Raw genomic sequence first — 13,348 nt, forward strand, 5'->3', positions numbered from 1 at the left:
CTTCTGGTTTCCTCAGTGTGTATGCCCAGCAGTGGAATTGCTGGATCATAAGGCAGTTCTATTTCCAGTTTTTTAAGGAATCTCCACACTGTTCTCCATAGTGGCTGTACTAGTTTGCATTCCCACCAACAGTGTAAGAGGGTTCCCTTTTCTCCACACCCTCTCCAGCATTTATTATTTGTAGACTTTTGGATCACAGCCATTCTGACTGGTGTGAAATGGTACCTCATAGTGGTTTTGATTTGCATTTCTCTGATAATGAGTGATGTTGAGCATCTTTTCATGTGTTTGTTAGCCATCTGTATGTCTTCTTTGGAGAAATGTCTATTTAGTTCTTTGGCCCATTTTTTGATTGGGTCATTTATTTTTCTGGAGTTGAGCTGTAGGAGTTGCTTGTATATTTTTGAGATTAGTTGTTTGTCAGTTGCTTCATTTGCAATTATTTTCTCCCATTCTGAAGGCTGTCTTTTCACCTTGCTAATAGTTTCCTTTGATGTGCAGAAGCTTTTAAGGTTAATTAGGTCCCATTTGTTTATTTTTGCTTTTATTTCCAATATTCTGGGAGGTGGGTCATAGAGGATCCTGCTGTGAAGTATGTCAGAGAGTGTTTTGCCTATGTTCTCCTCTAGGAGTTTTATAGTTTCTGGTCTTACATTGAGATCTTTAATCCATTTTGAGTTTATTTTTGTGTATGGTGTTAGAAAGTGGTCTAGTTTCATTCTTTTACAAGTGGTTGACCAGATTTCCCAGCACCACTTGTTAAAGAGATTGTCTTTAATCCATTGTATATTCTTGCCTCCTTTGTCAAAGATAAGGTGTCCATATGTGCTTGGATTTATCTCTGGGCTTTCTATTTTATTCCATTGATCTATATTTCTGTCTTTGTGCCAGTACCATACTGTCTTGATGACTGTGGCTTTGTAGTAGAGCCTGAAGTCAGGTAGGTTGATTCCTCCAGTTCCATTCTTCTTAGAGATCGCTTTGGCTATTCGAGGTTTTTTGTTTTTCCATACAAATTGTGAAATTATTTGTTCTAGCTCTGTGAAGAATACTCTTGGTAACTTGATAGGGATTGCGTTGAATCTATAAATTGCTTTGGGTAGTATACTCATTTTCACTATATTGATTCTTCCAATCCATGAACATGGTATATTTCTCCATCTATTAGTGTCCTCTTTGATTTCTTTCACCAGTGTTTTATAGTTTTCTATATATAGGTCTTTAGTTTCTTTAGGTAGATATATTCCTAAGTATTTTATTCTTTCCGTTGCAATGGTGAATGGAATTGTTTCCTTAATTTCTCTCTCTGTTTTCTCATTATTAGTGTATAGGAATGCAAGGGATTTCTGTGTGTTGATTTTATATCCTGCAACTTTACTATAGTCATTGATTATTTCTAGTAATTTTCTGGTGGAATCTTTAGGGTTTTCTATGTAGAGGATCATGTCATCTGCAAATAGTGAGAGTTTTACTTCTTCTTTTCCAATTTGGATTCCTTTTATTTCTTTTTCTGCTCTGATTGCTGTGGCCAAAACTTCCAAAACTATGTTGAATAGTAATGGTGAAAGTGGGCACCCTTGTCTTGTTCCTGACTTTAGAGGAAATGCTTCCAATTTTTCACCATTGAGGATAATGTTTGCTGTGGGTTTGTCATATATAGCTTTTATTATGTTGAGGTATGTTCCTTCTATTCCTGCTTTCTGGAGAGTTTTTTATCATAAATGGATGTTGAATTTTGTCAAAGGCTTTCTCTGCATCTATTGAGATAATCATATGGTTTTTATTTTTCAATTTGTTAATGTGGTGTATTACATTGATTGATTTGCGGATATTGAAGAATCCTTGCATCCCTGGGATAAAGCCCACTTGATCATGGTGTATGATCATTTTAATGTGTTGTTGGATTCTGATTGCTAGAATTTTGTTAAGGATTTTTGCATCTATGTTCATCAGTGATATTGGCCTGTAGTTTTCTTTTTTTGTGGCATCTTTGTCAGGTTTGGGTATTAGGGTGATGGTGGCCTCATAGAATGAGTTTGGAAGTTTACCTTCCTCTGCAATTTTTTGGAAGAGTTTGAGCAGGATAGGCGTCAGCTCTTCTCTAACTTTTTGGTAGAATTCAGCTGTGAAGCCGTCTAGACCAGGGCTTTTGTTTGCTGGAAGATTTTTGATTACAGTTTCTATTTCCGTGCTTGTGATGGGTCTGTTAAGATTTTCTATTTCTGCCTGGTCGAGTGTTGGAAAGTTGTACTTTTCTAAGAATTTGTCCATTTCTTCCACGTTGTCCATTTTATTGGCATATAATTGTTGATAGTAGTCTCTTATGATCCTTTGTATTTCTGTGTTTTCTGTTGTGATCTCTCCATTTTCATTTCTAATTTTATTGATTTGATTTTTCTCCTTTGTTTCTTGATGAGTCTGGCTAATGGTTTGTCGATTTTATTTATCCTTTCAAAGAACCAGCTTTTGGCTTTGTTGATTTTTGCTATGGTCTCTTTTGTTTCTTTTGCATTTATTTCTGCTCTAATTTTTAAGATTTCTTTCCTTCTACTAACCCTGGGGTTCTTCATTTTTTCCTTTTCTAGTTGCTTTAGGTGTAGAGTTAGGTTATTTATTTGACTTTTTTCTTGTTTCTTGAGGTGTGCCTGTATTGCTATGAGCTTTCCCCTTAGGACTGCTTTTACCGTGTCCCACAGGTTTTGGGTTGTTGTGTTTTCATTTTCATTCGTTTCTATGCAAATTTTGATTTCTTTTTTGATTTCTTCTGTGATTTGTTGGTTATTCAGCAGCGTGTTGTTCAGCCTCCAAATGTTGGATTTTTTAATAGTTTTGTTTCTGTAATTGAGATCTAATCTTACTGCATTGTGGTCAGAAAAAATGCTTGGGATGATTTCTATTTTTTTGAATTTACCAAGGCTAGCTTTATGGCCCAGGATGTGATCTATCCTGGAGAAGGTTCCATGTGTGCTTGAGAAAAAGGTGAAATTCATTGTTTTGGTATGAAATGTCCTATAGATACCAATTAGGTCTAACTGGTCTATTGTATCATTTAAAGTTTGTGTTTCCTTGTTAATTTTCTGTTTAGTTGATCTATCTATAGGTGTAAGTGGGGTATTAAAGTCTCCCACTATTATTGTGTTATTGTTAATTTCTCCTTTCATACTTGTTAGCATTTGTCTTACGTACTGTGGTGCTCCCGTGTTGGGTGCATATATATTTATAACTGTTATATCTTCTTCTTGGATTGATCCTTTGATCATTATGTAGTGACCATCTTTTTCTCTTTTCACGGCCTTTTTTTTTTAAGTCTATTTTATCTGATATGAGTATTGCTCCTCCTGCTTTCTTTTGGTCCCTATTTGCATGGAAAATCTTTTTCCAGCCCTTCACTTTCAGTCTGTATGTGTCCCCTGTTTTGAGGTGGGTCTCTTGTAGACAACATATGTAGGGGTCTTGTTTTTGTATCCATTCAGCCAGTCTTTGTCTTTTGGTTGGGGCATTCAACCCATTTACGTTTAAGGTAATTACTGATAAATATGATCCCGTTGCCATTTACTTTATTGTTTTGGGTTCGAGTTTATACACTGTTTTTGTGTTTCCTGTCTAGAGAATATCCTTTAGTATTTGTTGGAGAGCTGGTTTGGTGGTGCAGAATTCTCTCAGCTTTTGCTAATCTGAAAAGCTTTTGATTTCTCCTTCATATTTGAATGAGATCCTTGCTGGGTACAATAATCTGGGCTGTAGGTTATTTTCTTTCATCATTTTAAGTATGTCTTGCCATTCCCTCCTGGCTTGAAGAGTTTCTATTGAAAGATCAGCTGTTATCCTTATGGGAATTCCCTTGTGTGTTATTTGTTGTTTTTCCCTTGCTGCTTTTAATATTTGTTCTTTGTGTTTGATCTTTGTTAATTTGATTAATATGTGTCTTGGAGTGTTTCTCCTTGGGTTTATCCTGTTTGGGACTCTCTGGGTTTCTTGGACTTGGGTGATTATTTCCTTCCCCATTTTAGGGAAATTTTCCACTATTATCTCCTCAAGTATTTTCTCATGGTCTTTCTTTTTGTCTTCTTCTTCTGGAACCCCTATTATTCGAATGTTGTAGCATTTAATATTGTCCTGGAGGTCTCTGAGATTGTCCTCATTTCTTTTAATTCGTTTTTCTTTTATCCTCTCTGATTCATTTATTTCTACCATTCTATCTTCTAATTCACGAATCCTATCTTCTGCCTCTGTTATTCTACTATTTGTTGCCTCCAGAGTGTTTTTAATTTCATTTATTGCATTATTCATTATATATTGACTCTTTTTTATTTCTTCTAGGTCCTTGTTAAACCTTTCTTGCATCTTCTCAATCCTTGTCTCCAGGCTATTTATCTGTGATTCCATTTTAGTTTCAAGATTTTGGATCAATTTCACTATCATTATTCGGAATTCTTTATCAGGTAGATTCCCTATCTCTTCCTCTTTTGTTTGGTTTGGTGGGCATTTATCCTGTTCCTTTATCTGCTGAGTATTCCTCTGTCTCTTCATCTTGTTTAAATTGCTGAGTTTGGGGTGTCCTTTCTGTATTCTGGCAGTTTGTGGAGTTCTCTTTATTGTGGCGTTTCCTCGCTGTGTGTGGGTTTGTACAGGTGGCTTGTCAAGGTTTCCTGGTTAGGGAAGCTTGTGTCGGTGTTCTGGTGGGTGGAGCTGTATTTCTTCTCTCTGGAGTGCAATGAAATGTCCAGTAGTGAGTTATGAGATGTCTATAGTTTTGGGGTGACTTTGGGCAGCCTGTATCTTGAAGCTCAGGGCTGTGTTCCTTTGTTGCTGGAGAATTTGCTTGGTATGTCTTGCCCTGGAACTTATTGGCCCTTGTGTGGTGCTTGGTTTCAGTGTCGGTATGGAGGCATTTGATGAGCTCCTGTCAATTAATGTTCCTTAGAGTCAGGAGTTCCCTGGAGTCAGGGTTTGGACTTAAGTCTCCTGCTTCCGGTTATTGGTCTTATTTTTACAGTAGTTTCAAAACTTCTCCTTCTATACAGCACCATTGATAAAACATCTACATTAAAGATGAAAAGTTTCTCTACGATGAGGGTCACTCAGAGAGGTTCACAGGGTTACATGGAGAAGAGAAGAGGGAGGAGGGAGTTAGAGGTGACCCAAATGAGATGAGGTGAATCAATAGTGGAGAGAGTGGGCTAGCCAGTAGTCACTTCCTTATGTGCACTCCACAACTTGACCACTCAGAGATGTTCACGGAGTTATACAGAGAAGAGAAGGAGGAGGAAGGTGACAGAGGTGGCCAGAAGGATAAAAGGGGGAATGAAAAGGAGGGAGACAGATCCAGCCAGTAATCAGTTCCCTAAGTGTTCTCCACCGTCTGGAACACACAGAAATTCACAGAGTTGGGTAGAGTAGAGGGGTTAGGGAGGAGACACAGGCGACCTGGTGGAGAAAAAGGAGAGTCTAAAGGGAGAGAGAGCAGTCAAGCCAGTATTCTTGCTCCCTAGTGAAAAATGGGTCCTGAAGATTGGGTTCTTATTGGTACAAATTGGGTACAAATTGGTAACAATTACATAAAAGCAAAAATTAAAAATCTAGAGTAGAGTTTGGAATTTCAAAAATACGATGTTAAAGAAAAGAAGAAGGAAAAGAAAGAGAGAGAAAACGAACAAACAAAAACAAACAAGGTCGCGAAAATTGTAAAGAAAGTACAGGTACAAAATTGATAACTAATACCAAAAAGCAAAAATTAAAAATCTAGAGTAGAGTTTGGAATTTCAAAAATACAATGTTAAAAAAAAAAGAAGAATAATAGAGAAAACAGACAAACAAAAACAAACAATGTCACAAAAATTATAAAGAAAATACAGGTACAAAATTGATATTATTCAGATATACAATGTTATATAGAAGAAGAAGAGAAAGAAACAGAGAAGAAGAAAAAAAGAAGTCACAGAAATTATATATATAAAAAAAAAAAAACTATAGGTACAAAATTGATAACAAATACCAAAAAGCGAAAATTAAAAATCTAGAGTAGAGTTTGGAATTTCAAAAATACAATGTTGAAGAAAAGAAGAAAAAAAAAATAGGTCAAAAAATTATAAAATATATATATATGAAGTTTGCTGAAGAAGAAAAAAATAGGGTCTCTCTTTTTTTTTTTTTTGCAAAGTAATAGATTATAAAAGTGAAAATTAAAGGAATAGAGGACTTAAAATTTTTTTTAATTAAAAAGAAAGAAAGAAAGAATGATCATAAAAATAGTAAAAATATATTTAGGACTTTCTTGGTGTTGTTGTGGGTTCAGTTCATTTTTGGCTCGTTCCTTGGTCAGACTTATATTTCTCAAGATCTATAGTCCCCTTCCTATGTAGTCCGTAGTAACCACAGGGTTTTGGTCTATTGCCTGTAGCTTCCAAGGCGTTTCCCTCTGTTATATCTTCTTCTGTTTGCTAGTCTCTTCAGTATCTGGTTTCCGCCCTGACACAAAGGGGACGATGGAGGACACTTTTTTTTTTTTTTTTAGGCTTACTTGTTCAGTCGCACTGTGGGGAGGGAGGGAGGAATGCTGCAAACAAATAACACTGGCGTGGGCTCGCAGTGCCTCAGCCACCCTGGGTCTGCCCCCGCTCACGGCGCTGCCCACACTGCTCGGGCTCTAGGTTGTTCCGCTGGGAACAATCCGAGGCCGGCCCTGGGTTGCATGCACCTCCCAGGTCCAAGCCGCTCAGGTTCAGGCACTCGGATAGTCCTCAGAGGCGCAGACTCAGTTGGGCCTGCGTTTTGTGCTCTTCCCAGGTCCAAGCAGCTCAGGTGATGAGGTGTTTGGAGAGCGCCAATTCTGCGACTTAACGCCTCCCCGCCACTCGGTTATCTGGGTGTAAAACCGGCACACCTTCTCAGGCAGATGTTGACCGTCCAGATCCCCAAGAAGTTTTAGTTAGCAAAGAAGCCTGCTTACAGTTTTATAGATAATGTCTCTCTGGGGCTGCGATTGCCCCCTTCCGGCTCTGGCTGCCTGTCACCGGAGGGGGAAGGTCTGCAGCCGGCTATCTCTGTTCAGTCCTTTGTTCTGTGTGCGGGCCTGGCGGTCTTAGGTTAAGACTCGCTTTTTGCGTGGTAGATATCCCACAGTCTGGTTTGCTAGCCCAAGTTATTTTGCTCAGATAGCGCTCAGGGTATTCAGGCCAGATTCTTACTCTCAGCAATGCAGCCCGCGCTGCGCCTCCCTGCCCAGCCCCTGCTTGCTAATGGCGGATGCAGGCGTCTGTGCTGCTTCTCCGCTGGGGAAGTTACCGTAGGGCTCTCAATCTGCGAGTTTTAATTGTTAATATTTTTTCTCCCTGTTATGTTGCCCTCTGTGCTTCCAAAGCTCGGCACAGATTCGGCAGTGAGAAGGTTTCCTGGTGTTTGGAAACTTCTCTGTTTTTAAGATTCCCTTCCCGGGACGGAGCTCCATCCCTCCCTCTTTTGTCTCTTTTTTTTTGTCTTTAATATTTTTTCCTACCTCCTTTCGAAGAGTTGGGTTGCTTTTCTGGGTGCCTGATGTCCTCTGCCGGCATTCAGAAGTTGTTTTGTGGAATTTACTTGACGTTTAAATGCTCTTTTGATGAATTTGTGGGGGAGAAAGTGTTCTCCCCGTCCTACTCCTCTGCCATCTTGGCTCCTACCCCCGGATGTATCAATTTTTATTCCCACCAGCAAATGATGAGAGTTCCTGATGCTCCACATCATAACATATTGTCAGGGTTTTTTTATTTCTGTTTTGTTTAAATTTTAGCTATTGTAAAATGTGACTTTGGAAAAATCATTTCTGTTTAAATTTGTAATTCTTTAAAGACAAATGTTCCAGAAAAACATCTATTTCTGCTTTATTAACTATGCCAAAGCCTTTGACTGTGAGGATCACAATAAACTGTGGAAAATTCTGAAAGAAATGGGAATACCAGAGCACCTGACCTGCCTCTTGAGACACCTATATGCAGGTCAGGAAGCAACAGTTAGAACTGGAAATAGAACAACAGTCTGGTTACAAATAGGAAAAGGAGTACGTCAAGGCCGTGTATTGTCACCCTGCTTTATTTAACTTATATGCAGAGTACATCATGAGAAACACTGGGCTGGAAGAAGCAAAAGTTGGAGTCAAGATTGCCAGGAGAAAAATCAATAACCTCAGATATGCAGATGACACCACCCTTATCGCAGAAAGTGAAGAGGAACTGAAAAGTCTCTTGATGAAAGTGAAAGAGGAGACTGAAAAAGTTGGCTTAAAGCTCAACATTCAGAAAACAAAGATCATGGCATCTGGTCCCATCACTTCATGGGAAATAGATGGGGAAACAGTGGAAACAGTGTCAGATTTTATTTTTCTGGGCTCCAAAATCACTGCAGATGGTGACTGCAGCCATGAAATTAAAAGACGCTTACTCCTTGGAAGGAAAGTTATGACCAACCTAGATAGCCTATTCAAAAGCAGAAACATTATTTTGCCAACAAAGGTCCGTCTAGTCAAGACTATGGTTTTTCCTGTGGTCATGTATGGATATAAGAGTTGGACTGTGAAGAAAGCTGAGCACCGAAGAATTGATGCTTTTGAACTGTGGTGTTGGAGAAGATTCTTGAGAGTCCCTTGGATTGCAAGGAGATCCAATCAGTCCATTCTGAAGGACATCAGCCCTGGGATTTCTTTGGAAGGAATGATGCTGAAGCTGAAACTCCAGTACTTTGGCCACCTCATGTGAAGAGTTGACTCATTGGGAAAGACTCTGATACTGGGAGGGATTGAGGGCAGGGGAGAAGGGGACGAAAGAAGATGAGATGGCTCGATGAACGTGAGTCTGAGTGAACTCCGGGAGTTGGTGATGGACAGGGAGGCCTGGCATGCTGCGATTCATGGGGCCGCAAAGAGTCGAACACGACTGAGCAACTGAACTGATCTGAACTGAAAGACAAATGATGTTGAACATCTTGACATATGCTTATTTTCATTTGTATGTCTTCTTTAGTGAGATGTCTATTCAGATTTTTGCCCACTTTAATAGCATTTTTTTTCTTATTGTTGTATTTCAAGAATTTTTGGTACATTTTCAATGTGTGTGTGTGTGTTTGTGTATGTGTGTGTTTGTGTGTGTGTGTGTATTAGTTCAGTTAGCTCAGCTCAGTTCAGTTCAGTTGCTCAGTTCAGTTCAGTTCAATTCAGTCTCTCAGTCGTGTTCGACTCTTTGCAACCCCGTAGACTGCAGTAGGCCCGGCTTCCTGTCCATTACTGACTCCCAGAGCTTGCTCAAACTCGTGTCCTTCAAGTCAGTGATGACATTCAACAGTCTCGTCCTTTGTTATCCCCTTCTTCTCTTATCGTCACCTTCTTCTCTCTTCTGCAGCCCTCCTCTGTCCATGGAATTCTCCAGGCAAGAGTAGTGGAGTGGGTTACTGTTCCCTTCTCCAGGTAAGGGCTTCCCTGGTAGCTCAGAGTAAAGTGTTTGTTTTTCCAGGTAATCTTTTGAACTCAGGGATTGAACCGAGGCCTTTGTAGATTCTTTATCATCTGAACCACCATACAAATCCTTTATCAGACATAGATTTGGCAAATATTTCTTTCAGTCTGTGATTTATCTTCTTAGTCTATTAACATTTTTCATACACAAAATCTTAATTTTAATAAAATCTATTTCTTTTTTTCTTTCATGGATATTGCTTTCGGTGTTATGCTGGCAACTCACTGCAGTATTCTGGCCTGGGAAATCCCAGGGATAGAGGAGCTGGGCAGGCTACAGTCCATGGTGTCGCAGAAGAGTCAGACACGACTTAGTGACTGAGCAACAGCAAATTAAAAATTTAACACCAAGCCTAAGGTCATGTAAAAATTTTCCTAAGTGATCTTCTAGAAGTTTAATAGCATTATGTTTTTCATTTTGGTCTAGAAACCATTTTAAGTCATTTATATAATGTGTAAGGTATAGGTTAATTTTTATTTGCATAAGTACTACCAATTATTTTGCATGTCACAGACTAAGAGAATTATCATTTATTGAGTTGTATTTGATTCTTTGAAAAAATCAGTTGAATACATTTGTTTGGATCTATTTCTGAGATCTATATTTTTTATTGAAGTATAGGTGAAATATAGTACTGTATTAGTTTCAAATATACCACATGAGTGAAGCACAAGCTGAAATCAAGATTGCAGGAACTAATATCAATAACCTCAAATATACAGATGACACCACCCTTATGGCAGAAAGCGAAGATGAACTAGAGTCTCTTGATGAAAGTGCAAGAGGAGAGTGAAAATACTGCTTTAAAACTCAAAATTCAAAACACAAAGATCACGGCATCCTGTCCCATCACTTCATGGCAAATAAATTGGGCAACGATAAAAACAGTGAGTGATTTTATTTTCTTTGGCTCCTAGCCATTGCAGATGGTGACTGTAGTCATGAAATTAAAAGATGTTTGCTCCTTGGAAGAAAAGCTATGACAAACATAGACAGCATATTAAGAAGCAGATATATTATTTGCTGACAAAGGTCTATATAGTCAAAGCTATGGGTTTTCCAGTAGTCATGTATGGATATGAGAATTGAACTATAAAGAAAGCTGAGCACCAAAGAATTGATGCTTTTGAACTGTGTTGTTGGACAAGACTTTTGAGAGTCCCTTGGGCAGTAAGAAGATCCAACCTGTCCATCCTAAAGGAAATCAGTCTTTAATATTCATTGGAAGGACTGATGCTAAAGCTGAAGCTCCAATACTTTGGCTACCTGATGTGAAGAGTCAACTCATTGGAAAAGACCCTGATGTAGGGAAAGATTGAAGGCAGGAGGAGACAGGGATGGCAGAGGATGAGATGGTTGGATGGCATCACAGACTTGATATACATGAGGTTGAGCAAGCTCTGGGAGTTGGTGATGTACAGGGAAGCCTGGTGTGCTGCAGTCCATGGGGTTGCAGAGTCGGACACAACTGAGTGACTGAACTGATTGAACTGAACTGACACATATATGGATTACCTCCATTAAAAGTTACTTCAGGGTAATGAGTATAATTACCTGTGTTACCCAATATACACTTGTTGCTTATTTATTTTATACATAGTGACAATTTGCATCTCTTAATTCCATACTCCTAGTTTGCCTTAACTTATTCTCTACCCTCTGGTAACTGCTAGTTTGTTTTCTGTATCTGTGAGTCTATTTTTGTTTGTGTACATTTGCTTGTTTTAGTTTTTAGATTATACATATACATACGATGTTTGTCTTTCTATGACTTATTTTACTAAGCATAATATTTTTTAGATCCATCCACATTGCTGAAAATGGCAGAATTTTATTCTTTCTTATGAGTGAATATACCTGATATGTCTTCTTTACCCAATTGTTGATGGGAACTTAGGTTGCTTATTTCTGGAGTCTATATTCTGTTCCATAAATGTCTGTATTATTCTGCCATCAGTATCATATACTCTTCATCAGTATCATATACTCTTCATCAGTATAAACTTGTAGAAAGTGTTAAATAAGATAGTGTAAATTTGTCAACTTTATTCATCATTTTCAAAGCTGCGTTATTTCTTTCAGGTATGTTCTTTCCATGTAAATTTAAAATCAGGTTGCTGGTACTTACTAACCATTTTGGGGGATTTTAAGTAGGATGATAATGAATGCTTTAGATCAAATTGGAAAAAAAATAATGTTAGTAGTTCTACGTCTTTAAACCAGTGATTGAGAAATCTCTATCTATTCAATATTAAACATTATTTTTTAATGTTTTGCAATTTTCCATATTAAAATATTTTAATATCAGTCAGTTCAGTTCAGTTGCTCAGTCATGTCCAACTGTTGCCACCCCATGTTCTGTAGCACATCAGGCTTCCCTGTCCACCACTGACTTCCAGAGCTTGCTCAAACTCACATCCATCGAGTTGGTGATGCCATCCAACCATCTTATCCTCTGTCATCCCCTTCTCCTCCTGCCTTCAATCTTTCCCAGCATCAGGGTCTTTTCTAATGAGTCAGTTTTTTGCATCAGGTGGCCAAAGGATTGGAGCTTCAGCCTCAGCACCAGTCCTTGCAATGAATATTCAGGACTGATTTCCCTTAAGACTGACCGGTTGGATCTCCTTGCACTCTCAAGAGTCTTCTATCACCAGTCGCATCCACAAGTGGATGGTGTTTTTGCTTTGGCTCAGCCTTTTCCTTCCTTCTGGAGCTACTTCTCCACTCTTCTCCAGGAGAATATTGGACACCTGGGGATTTTATTTTGTTAAATTAATTCTTAAGTATTTTATTTTTGATGAAATTCTAAATAGTATATTTATTACAAATTCCAATTGCTTTTGCTTCTGTATAAGAAAATAATTTACATCTGTTTATTATCATTTTATGTTACAATCATATTAACTTATTTCTCTGCTGCAGGAAGATTTATGTTATTGTTGCTCTACTCTATACAATTTTCTATATAGATAATCATTTCATCTGCAAATAAAGACAGCTTTACTTCTTCCTTTATATTTACTATACTCCATTCCCTTTTCTTGTCTTACTGTACTAGTGTTAACAATGATGTTGAATAGATGTGGTGAGAGAGGACCTTCTTATCCTCGTCTCAATTTTTGTAAAGTATGATCTGTTTCATTCCATTAAATGCATTGTTAGTTCTAAGATTGTTGTTGATTTTCTTTTCATCTTACATGGTTTTGAGCAAGAATAATCTTATGTTTTAAAACATTGTAATAGCTATAAAAGAAAAAGAAACTGAAAGACAATAAGGAAAGAAAGAAAGTGGAAAAAAAAGACAGGAAGAAGGAAAGTAGGAGAGAACGAAAAAAGAAATGTGACAGAGACTTTGCATGGCTCCCAAAGCCTAAAGTATTTACTGTCTGGACCTTTATAGAAAAAAATGCTGACTACAGAGATATTCAGTATCTTTACTGAAAGGAAAAACCTGAAATTGCATTTAGGATAAATTTAAAAATCTGAGTCATAAAAGATGACCAGAGAGATGTGTGGAGGTGAGATGGACAAGCCTATTAGAGACACACTGAAATACATTTTTTTGTTGAAGAATGAATATTGAAGAGTTAAGTGACTTGTTCAATATTATACAATATTCTTGGAGAAGGCAATGGCAACCCACTCCAGTACTATTGCCTGGAAAATCCCATGGACGGAGGAGCCTGGTAGGCTGCAGTCCATGAAGTCGCTAAGAGTTGGACATGACTGAGTGACTTCACTTTCACTTTTCACTTTCATGCATTGGAGAAGGAAATGGCAACCCACTCCAGTGTTCTTGCCTGGAGAATTCCAGGGATGGGGGAGCCTGGTGGGCCACGGTCTGTGGGGTCGCACAGAGTCGGACA

This window comes from Bos javanicus, chromosome 12, assembly GCF_032452875.1.
Source record: "Bos javanicus breed banteng chromosome 12, ARS-OSU_banteng_1.0, whole genome shotgun sequence".
In the NCBI taxonomy this organism is placed as follows: Eukaryota; Metazoa; Chordata; class Mammalia; order Artiodactyla; family Bovidae; genus Bos; species Bos javanicus.